Raw genomic sequence first — 10,990 nt, 5'->3', positions numbered from 1 at the left:
GGGGACTGACAGGCTACCTGGGTGGGGACTAGGACAGGTGAGAATCAACTGGTAGAAATGGCTCATCAACGCCCCTAAGTGCAGAGCAGCTAGAGCAAGGTGGGAACAGCTGCTGCAAATCAAACACTATCAGAATAACTTTTTTGGGTTTGTGAACACATGCAGTAGAATTTTAGCTAATGCTGTGTAATCTCAAAGAGGACACTCCTTTAACAAAGTCACTAAACTTGAATCTGCTTTCTCCTTCAAATGAGCTGTAGAGGCATTTACGGATTTAAAAATATCTTTTGTCTTTTTGCCCTTAAGTCCTATATCACTTACGTCAAGAGGTCTCTAAATGAAATTCAGGCACCTTTTTTTTGGTTCATCCATTGTAAACTTTAGAAAATGGTGGCACAGCCTAAATGTACTCCAGACTCTACCTATTGCTGTTCCCTCAGTGTTAATCACACTGCCATAATGTAATGATAATGTACCCAGTCTCCCTGCTCTTATCCAACTGTTGGAACAACGCTTTGTTCATCAAGCTAGTAATACTGACCAATCTCTCAACCCCACTATCTCAACTCATTTCTCTTTTGCTCCACTGGGTTTCTTGCGTATTATCCAGCTCAGATATTTTATACACTTTCTTCCATCACCAGACCAATTTCTCCATTCTTTTACTGTATTGGAGCAATTTTGTTCAGGTCATGGTCCTGTTCATCAAGCAGTGCCCTTGCTATATGCAGCCATGATTGTTCCAGAACCTGATTCTACTGCACTTACAAAGATGGGAAAGAGACTTGGGTATGGTACAAGAACAAATATCCATGTTGTTTCTCTATGCCCATAAGTCTTTTATGAGAACTGCCTACCAAGACCTGGGATACAAAATCCTCACACGATGGTAGAGTCCCGACACCCTGCGGCTTCGACAACCCAGCAGACCTTTCTGGATGGAAAATGTGTGCCCCTTCGCCTATCCATAAAAGGTCTTGAGGAATCTGGTTTTCCTTAAAAGGAGGGAGGAACAAAGCTTTCTCTTTAGGAAAAATGTCCTGCCTGTCCCCAACATTGGCCATTATTTGTGGAGAACGACTCTTTACTACAAACCGGCCTTATTGTTATGGGGTCTGTGGGTGCAGGGGATTTATTTCTAATCTGGAACCCCTTTGACCTTCCTGGCAGTTTGAATACATAGATATTTTGAAATGTCAAAGCTGTACATGTAAAAATACCCCTTTTAAATGTTCTTCCTGGTCCCACCCCCAGCCCCACACTATCCTATGCTCATTATGTGTCTGTGTTCCCTGGCCTCACGTCCCCAACACCGGGAAAACAGATGCTGGGCAGGCATCGCAAGGCGACACAGATGCTGATGCCAGGCATGGCTGGAGAATACCGTTAACAAGAACCATGAAAAAGGTTCAAGGTAACCATGCCAGGGGAAGCACTGTAGTGCATCATAGCTGACCCTTGGTTTCGAACAAAATGGAACCAATACAAAAAAAGTCAGCAAAAAAAATAAATAAATAAAAATGGGGGAGACATGTATCGATTCGGGCAAAGCTAAGCCACTGACTAACCTAAAAATTTACCAACATAAATATTACCAACATTAGGTAAAAAAGATAAACGGAAAAAAAAAAGAACACATCATACAGTAATGACAAAAAATTGGACCAGACAGGGTTTCCATGTCAATCAAATATAGAAATATTCAAAATAGGACCTCAAAAAAAGGATAAATCCTCACATCATAAAAATCAAAAACCAAAAGTTGGAGACCATATGCAGTAATGGACCATCAGAAAAAAAAGTAGCTGGAGCGACTTATAGGGCAAAAGATTGAAAAAAAAAAAATTCAACCATCTGCCACTTTTCGTATAGATTGGGATTGAAGTTGCCCCAAAACCTTAGAACGGGATTTCCTGAGAAGTGAGTTTCTTTGTAGAGGTATGCAAACAGGCTGAAGATGCCGGCAGCTCCTGCGAGCCTCAAGATGTTTGCGAAGTAAAATCCATAGGATATGCATAGGGATAAGTCCATAAGATATTTTCGTTGATAAGCAGCGGTGATCACTGAGTACGGATGATTCTGATAGGAGAAGAGCAATTTGAACAAAAATCCCTAACGTTAATGTACATTGTTGTTTTGAAGAACCCGCAAATATGGTTTTAAGGCTCTTCATTTCTGGATGGTGGATTGCAACAAATCTGCGAATATCTGGTAAAATCTTCATAGGTAAGCATATTTCTGTACGTACTCCTTGCAGGATTAATTTTTTAGGACGTAATGATAACATTTTATGAAAACATCTCTGGGGGACCATCTGTAGTTTTATGAGAAAGGGCCCTATGAATCCTGTCCAATTAGAGACAATCAACAGGAACATCAGGAACTATGGTACTAAGTAAAACAGTGACTCTCCCATTAAGATCCACTATACTTTCAGGGATACCTTGGAGCCCAAGGTTTTCCCTTCTAGGCTAATTTTCAGCATCCTCTAATTGATCCCTTAGCATTTGTAACTCCAACTGCATGGCATTAAGGTCCTTCTCATGCCCCTCCAGAACTGTAGTGACATCGTCAAAATGATGGGTGCGTCTGCCTAGTTCAATAACTTCCTTTAATAGAGCTGAAGAAAGCTTTCTATTAGCTATTGAGATTTCATCCCTTTAATTTCCTTGAATTTAGTAAGCATCTGCTCACCTGGCTCTGGATCTGCAGGGAAGAGATCAGAGGGGAACTGGTGCTGGCTGCTGTCAGACTGTGGATTATCATCAAGTGGATCCCTGGCTGAATTGTCTGTACTGGAAGTCTTCACCAACATCTTAGAATTCTGTCCGCACAGTGACTTGGAAGCCTGATGGGACTGTTTTGCAGTCTTGCTCGTTGGACTCACGGTAGGGAATTCAATATGCCCAAGGTGCGCGGAGCCGGATCAATACGCCACCATCTTGGTCCGCTGTGTGCATGCACCCCCCTATCATGTTTTTTTTTTAGATAAGCTTGTCATTTTATCCTTCACCATTACCCAGTTTCATTTATATTGAACAGTTTTAATATTATTGTTTTTCCATGCTTTGGCTATACTTAATCTAGCTGCTAATAAAACGTATACTGTATTTTTCGGACCGTAAGACGCACTTTTTTCCCCCCAGAAGTGGGGGGAAAAAGTCCCTGCGTCTTATGGTCCAAATGTATCAAAATGTATCCTCCCCAGCTGCTGTCCCGTCCCCCCTGTATAGCCCCCCCTCTGCCTTTTCTCCTGTCTCCTGTTCTTTTTTTCTTCATTTCCCTTCTCTAAAAAACTGGTGCGTCTTATGGTCCAGTGCGTCTTATGGTCCGAAAAATACGGTAATTATGAACCTGCTCAAATATTTTTGTATTTTTCACTTCCAAACTATTGATTGGTGCACCTATAGGGGATTCAGAAATATTTACCCCTGTAACTGTAAAAAGTAAATTATATACCCTTATCCAAAATGTATTACCTTTTGAGGCAAGTCCACCATATATGTTACATCAATCCTCTCTCTTTACAACTCCTAAAACAACATGCTGACTCCCAAAGGGTTTAATCTAACTACCTGTTCTGGTACTATATACCAGCTCAGAACGGTCCTATAATGAGGTGGACTTTAAGATTTTATATAAAAAGTATATATAAATTATACTACATGTCACACTTGGGGAGACAGGGCCATTAGGTTGTGCTACGGCCTTGCACAAAAGTGGTGTGAGCCCTGAGAAGGGCCACAACACAGATCCTAAGTGGCAACCAGGTCTTTTCCAGAGCCTCTAATGGTGGGAATGTCATGATGCTGGCTACCACCAGGTTGTAGTCCATGGGCCAACCAGGGTTGCCAGGCTGATACATGTTACTAAGTAGAAGTATTGTCAAGGAAGGCCGGGGTCAAGGCAGGCAGCAAGCAAAAGAGGTCAGGTCACAAGCCAGGGGTCAAATACCATGGATTCAGGAAATAGACCAGTGTCACATGGAACACAGGAGACACAGGAATCACCGGTTACACAGGAATCCATAGACAGAGAGGAACACTGGAACAGCACAAGGGAATAGGCCCGAAACAACAGACTGGGCAATAAGGGGTTAACATAGGAGCTGGATAGAGGATACACTGGGTTAAGCAACAGGTGTACATGAGCTGCTCAGCAGAGCTAGGGGGCTCGGCGCTAGTGGAGACACACCTGCCAGATGCAGCAGGTTGCCCAACGCCATGCCTTCCCCTGCGTCTACCTCTTATCTTTTACTTATTCGGGAAAAAAATGCACCAGTACCAAGCGGTTTCTTTGATAAATAGCAAGTGGGAAAAAAAATCAGTTTTTTTGAGAGAAATACAGAAATTTTTCTGGCTTTTTTGATAGATAGCAAGTAGGATCAGACTGAATATCTGTATTTTTTTGAGAGAAATACATAATTTTTTCTGGCTTTCTTGATAGATAGCAAGTGGGCATGAAAAACAGTGGTATCTTGGTCAAAGTCCGGTATGGAATAAGTCCAACTTGGTATAAGTCCTATTTGGACACCAAAAAATTTTGCTTGGTATACAACCTTTGTGCTAGAACTTGAAAGGGTCAAAATTAGCTTCCCTTATTTACTCCTTATTATCCCTCTCTTGGGACAAAGACACGACTGGCCACGAGCGTCAGTACGCCAGTTGCTACCATTCAGTGAACAACCTGTGCTATAACTCTCTGTGAATTACTTAACATCTAATCCTCCTCCCTTCTCAGCACCATCCTAGTAGGCAGTCGACTCTTCTCAGCAAGGTTAACTGAGGTTAAATTTGAATTTATTTAATCTAAATGCTTTTGTAATTATGTATTTTAATATTAGGCAGTGTTTAAATTATTATATACAGTCCTATCAATGTATAATATGCCAATAACAATAGGATTTTATTTTTATGGGAACGGAATAATCATTTTCCTCTTATTTCTTATGGGAAAAATTTGTTTGGTATAAGTCCAAGGATCTGGAACAGATTAAGGACTTATACCAAGGTACCACGTTACGTATACAATTTGGAAAGGCAGATCCAGAATACCTTGGTTGGTGCTTGAAGATTTCGAGACAGGCTATAGTATCGGAGTTTTCAAAATACCGTTATGGTTTTGGAATATGGTGCAGACTATATATTACCGGTGTGGTTATATTTTATACTATACAATGCTGTCCAGTGCCCAGAGAGGGAAAGAGATCTTTTATATGGTGCTAAGTTGGATGGGAAAAGATTGGGGCTCTCTTAAGCGCCCATATATGAGTTATATTAAGGGTTTTTTCTCTTAAGTAGTATGTGAAGGGTTAAATAAGTATTGTTACAGGACTGTATAGCTAGAGCTAATGTGAGCCATATACTTGTATAAGGAGTTGTTGTATTTCTTTTTCTGTCTACTCATTAACCAGATGGCGAAAATTCTAAATTCTTTGGAATGCAATGCATGCCTTCTATGCCTTGCAATGTATCAAATAACACTATATATGGCCAAAACCTAAATAGCTGTACGTAAATAACGACCACCTCTTGTATACCTATGTGTATAAAAAGACCGCCTTGTCAAATAAAGATCAGAGAATATTCCTAAGACCATACTGTGCGTGTGTGTTATTGGGATATCTCTCCAGATGTCTGTCTGTGTGGGTAAAGGAGAAGTCAGGGTGTAGTCGAGGAACTAGAAGTAGAAGCAGATCCTTTCAGTATGTAGTACATTTATATTCTGTCGTTTTTCTTTTTATGATAAAAATATATGTTTTTATGATGATGATTGTGGTTGTTGGCCCTTTGGCTTTGCTGAGGGCTGACCTGTATAAATTTTAATACAAATTAAAAAAAGTAATAATTTTGAATGGAAAACCAAGGAATCCAGGGGTGGGGACTGATGATAGTGCATTTAGATTAAAAGGCCGAGGTGAGGTTGAGCCTGGCAATCTCTATTCTCTGCCTGCTGATGTGGACAGGTCTGTCCCGATTTGGCCAAGGGGCCGGGGATGAGAAGGTTGGCAGGCGTCATACCCGAGAGGGAAAAAGTCGTGCGTCTTTAGAGACTCCATTTTGTATCTTAAATATGCTTGCCTGACAAAATATTATCTTTCTTGTTTTCCGGCTTATGCTTTAGAGAAATTCTGTTAAAAACAAGTACAAGGTCAAGGGAAACAGATGTTTCTTTTTTTTTTCTTATGGTATGTCTTGATGTATCATAAATTTTCTACGCCCCTTCTGCATTCATATATAACCCAGAATGTTGCATAATAAATTTTGAGAGTTTTCCTTAATTTAGACGCATGATGTGAAGTGTGTTTTATTTCATACTAAAGTCACTCTCCCGAGCTCAAGAAGGACAAACCGAGACAAGACCAGTCTACGGCGGAAAAACATTTATTTCCATCCCCAACAGTACCCTTGGTTTGGGCGGCCCAGGGGAGCCTTTAAACACTGTGTTCACCTCACGGTAAAGGGTCACAGATTTTTATTGCACACACGGCCCCTCATTATTGCACTTCTCTTTGCAAACCACTTCTCTTTATATCCGTCCTGAAGGCCAGTCATGACTACCACACTATGGCCATTATTCAGTTCCCTTTTTTTGTGTGTACCTTTATTTTTACACTATGCACCCTGCACCAGACAAAACATATCGGATGAATCGGTTATTATGAACGGATATGTTGTCCTGTACTATAACAAACTACGGATTTAGTTGTGCGCATAATGTTGGACATTGTATATATAGCGCTCCCTAGTGCCTGAACTTCACAACTCGGGACCAGAATGCCCATGGTGGTTCACCAGAACCGATAATTGATGTATTGCTATTTATGAGATGTATTATTGAATACAATACTTTTTTGTTTGACAAAAAACCCTTCCTCTCCTTTGTTCTTTACATATCTTACGTATATTTAAAGCGTTGGTACATTGTCCCTTAGGACATCCAGTATACGTAAACTTCAACCACCACTAACATTCCTACTTTATATTATATAGGAGTAGCAAATGACAGACAGTAATACAGGGAGAGGAGATTACCCTGTCCAGAAGAGCTTACAATCTAAGAGGTACAGGTCTCATTGCTGGAACCAGTAGTTCTTTATCAGGGCATGCTGGGAGTTGTGTCTTCCTACAGCAGCATACTTTATCTGGTGAGAGTCAGAGCCTGGACAATCCACTATGGTGATCTGGGGGCATCTGAGTGTGTACCTCAGGCTCTTGGGGCACAGCAATGCATGCGTTCTGTATTGGGCTACCACGGGTAGAAGCTACATGTGGCATCTCGCCATGGCAGCAGCACAGCAAACGGTTTGCTGCTGCTGCTGCTGTACTACAGTAGGGGACTTGTGGGGAGTATGCCCCCTGCCAGATGCAGCAGGTTGCCCAACGCCATGCCTTCCCCTGCGTCTACCTCTTATCTTTTACTTATTCGGGAAAAAAATGCACCAGTACCAAGAGGTTTCTTTGATAAATAGCAAGTGGGGAAAAAAAAATCAGTTTTTTTGAGAGAAATACAGAAATTTTTCTGGCTTTTTTGATAGCAAGTAGGATCAGACTGAATATCTGTATTTTTTTGAGAGAAATACATAATTTTTTCTGGCTTTCTTTATAGATAGCAAGTGGGCATGAAAAACAGTGGTACCTTGGTAAAAGTCCGGTATGGAATAAGTCCAACTTGGTATGGAATAAGTCCTGTTTGGACACCAAAAAATTTTGCTTGGTATACAACCTTTGTGCTAGAACTTGAAGGGGTCAAAATTAGCTACCCTTATTAGGCCCTGCACCAGACAAAACATATCGGATGAAGCGGTTATTATGAACTGATATGTTGTCCTGTACTATAACAAGCTACGGATTTAGTTGTGCGCATAATGTTAGACATTGTATATATAGCGCTCCCTAGGGCCTGAACTTCACAACTCGGGACCAGAATGCCCATGGTGGTTCACCAGAACCAATAATTGATGTATTGCTATTTATGAGATGTATTATTGAATACAATTCTTTTTTGTTTGCCAAAAAACCCTTCCTCTCCTTTGTTCTTTACATATCTTACGTATATTTAAAAGGTTGGCACATTGTCCCTTAGGACATCCAGTATACGTAAACTTCAACCACCACTAATATTCCTACTTTATATTATATAGGAGTAGCAAATGACAGACAGTAATACAGGGAGAGGAGACTACCCTGTCCAGAAGAGCGTACAATCTAAGAGGCACAAGTCTCATTGCTGGAACCAGTAGTTCCTTATCAGGGCATGCTGGGAGTTGTGTCTTCCTACGGCAGCAGGATGCATTTATCTGGTGAGAGAGTCAGAGCCTGGACAATCCACTATGGTGATCTGGGGGCATCTGAGTGTGTACCTCAGGCTCTTGGGGCACAGCAATGCATGCGTTCTGTATTGGGCTACCACGGGTAGAAGCTACATGTGGCATCTTGCCATGGCAGCAGCACAGCAGCCTCACCAGCAGATTGAACATCACGTGCCATACCGCTCAGTCTGCACAGTGTGTTGGAGGGAAGTTGGAGACCTCCCTCAGTCTTAGTTCTAATGATATCTTGTGTTTGCTGTGTGTAAAGTGCTGCAAACTTTTCCAGTGCTCTCTGACACGAAACTACAGCTTGCATAGCTGGCAAGGAAACAGACAGTCCCTCCCCACTGTGCTCAGAGGGATTAACATGAGCATTACCTCCCCTCACCCGCTCTGCAAATGTATAACTTGGTGGAGTAAATGAGCAGCCTACAAGGTTGGAGGACATCACCAAAGACACTTCCTGTGAGCTGAGCCCAGGGAGAACACAAACCATGTGAGCTGCATTTGTAGTCTGCAAAGAGGTACTGGGACATGATTTATGTAATTCTTAGTAGTTATAGTGTTTATATAATATATTAGGCAAGAGATTTATAAACTTCTGGAGCAAGCTGTGCTTTGATATGCAAAAAGAAACAACTGCAGTGTTTGTCTTGGTCATTAAAGAGTTACAAGATGTTGCTCTCTGTGTTTAGCAAAAAAGATTTCTTCTGCAAGTCATGCAAACCTCCCCATCCCCCCTATCAAGCCTCAGTCCTGCACAGGCGTCATCCTTATGTGAGATGTCTTTAACTCAGGGACTTCCAGGGACTATACATATATATCCTCAGAAAATGGTTGCAGCGGGGTGGTAAAAAGTGGATGACAAAGCACATTTATTGCTCCCAGTTATTTATGCCATATGTATCCAATAATCCCTATTATTGTGTCAGTGTTCTATATTCCCCCTATACTTTGCTCCAACTTTCTAATGGCTGGTATTATGCCCAAACTTTTCAGTGCTGTGTATTTGATTCCGACTGCCTTCCATGTTTTAATCCCTTGTGATCCCTTGTAGTGTAATATTGTGATCAGTTTGGTGTAACAAGTTAGGCTTCGTTCACATTAGGAAAACATTTACTCCTCCTGAGTGACTACTTGGCAACTGCTAAGCACTTGGGATTGGTAACAGGTGGTAAATGCTGGGCACCTGGGATTGGTAACAGGTGGTAAGTGCTAGGCACTGGGGATTGGTAACCGATGGTAACTGCTGGACTTTTTCAGGCTTAGCAGTTTTTTAAGCAGCGGTGGTTCCTGACATGAGGAAGCAGTTAATGCAGCAAATGCAACCTTACTGCCAGTGTGAATTCAGCCTAGCCTCAGATGAGCCCCTCTGATGCTATATTTATTTAAAACAAACCTTTGTGAAAATATTTTTTTTTCACATGATCCTTTCCGAGCGAGTGCCACGTGTCTCAGCTTCCTTCTTTTTTCTGATGCTTACTGTTACCTCCAGCACTGTCTTACTGAGCATTTTAACATTATAGGACATTTTTTAAAGATGCATACGCAGAAGGAACAGCCCACAGCCTCTTGGGATATGTGACACAAATATCCCAGGAGACTGCGGATTTACCCTTCAGTCTTTACCACCATTGTAGTAAAGACTGAAGGGGAGAGGTCCTCCCCATAAAAGTGTAAAAACAAAAAAAATTATAAAAAAAGGGGAAAGTCACTTTAATGCATGTGATAGCAGATTGGGGCAGGACAGCCAGTCTCCCACTCATCACTTCCCATATTCTATTAAAAAATAAACTGCCTGTGAAGTTTATCCGCAGTGTGTAATGACGCCATCCGTTCAGAGGATTGCTGCTGGGATGAGAAGTGAGCACACACAGTTCAGCCTTCATGTGAAGGGGACACAGGCAGCCCTGCCCCCATCTCATAGCATGAGCTGGGATTTCTATTAAAAATAAAAAAAATCTGCAGGTGAAATGTATCCACTGCTGGAGCTGTGTATGAAATCTGCGTGTCATTCTGCATCCTCACAGCTCTGTGTGTACAAACCTCCATATCTCCTAAACTGTATTCCACAATGACCTGTAATTTTCAGGGTGTACAGGGGACCCTCATAGATACTAATTACTACAATTTCAGCCTCCAACCTTTAAAGAATTTCAAGATATGGGGGTCACAAATGTAAACAGTTATGAAAATTGAACTTTGAGGTTGCTGTTTTAGAGGAAAGTGCAACTAGGAGTCCTAAATTGAAAATCCAAATTGGGGACCTATACCTATGAAACCACTGTCTGCTTCTCTTCTTTGAAGCCCAATTTTTCTGAGGTGGGGGGTACAAAACTGAAAATATAGGTGCAAGTGTCGGGCACATTCTCCCCTTACAATCTCATTACTACAGCATCATTAGAACATAAAACACTCTGCCTATGAAAATTGGCTTCCCTGCCCTGTTACACATTGCTGTCCACTTAACTAACATTCTGAACTTCAATTCATGGGAAGGTGTAAGAAACCAAAAATATAGGTACAAGTGGGGAACATCAGTGACTAACATCCCCTAAAACTTCATCACTATGGCATCATTAGAACATGAACTCTGCCCACTAAAAGTTAATGGGGTTCAGGTACAGGAAGGTTACAGTCATGTATAACAAGGAAGTGCATTTTGATGGACAGTTTTTT

General features: G+C 41.4%; 1 protein-coding gene across 1 annotated transcript in view; it reads left to right on the top strand.

The window, feature by feature from the left end:
- The first annotated feature begins 8,286 nt into the window (after positions 1–8,286).
- Positions 8,287–10,990, top strand: part of LOC140323216 (uncharacterized) — a 30,782-nt gene continuing 28,078 nt past the window's right edge. The window contains 1 exon segment of the mRNA XM_072400117.1: positions 8,287–8,835. The gene's annotated coding sequence lies outside the window, so the exon portion shown is untranslated.

Source organism: Pyxicephalus adspersus, chromosome 1 (genome assembly GCF_032062135.1).
Source record: "Pyxicephalus adspersus chromosome 1, UCB_Pads_2.0, whole genome shotgun sequence".
Lineage (NCBI taxonomy): Eukaryota > Metazoa > Chordata > Amphibia > Anura > Pyxicephalidae > Pyxicephalus > Pyxicephalus adspersus.
This window is presented reverse-complemented; position numbering and strand designations above follow the sequence as displayed.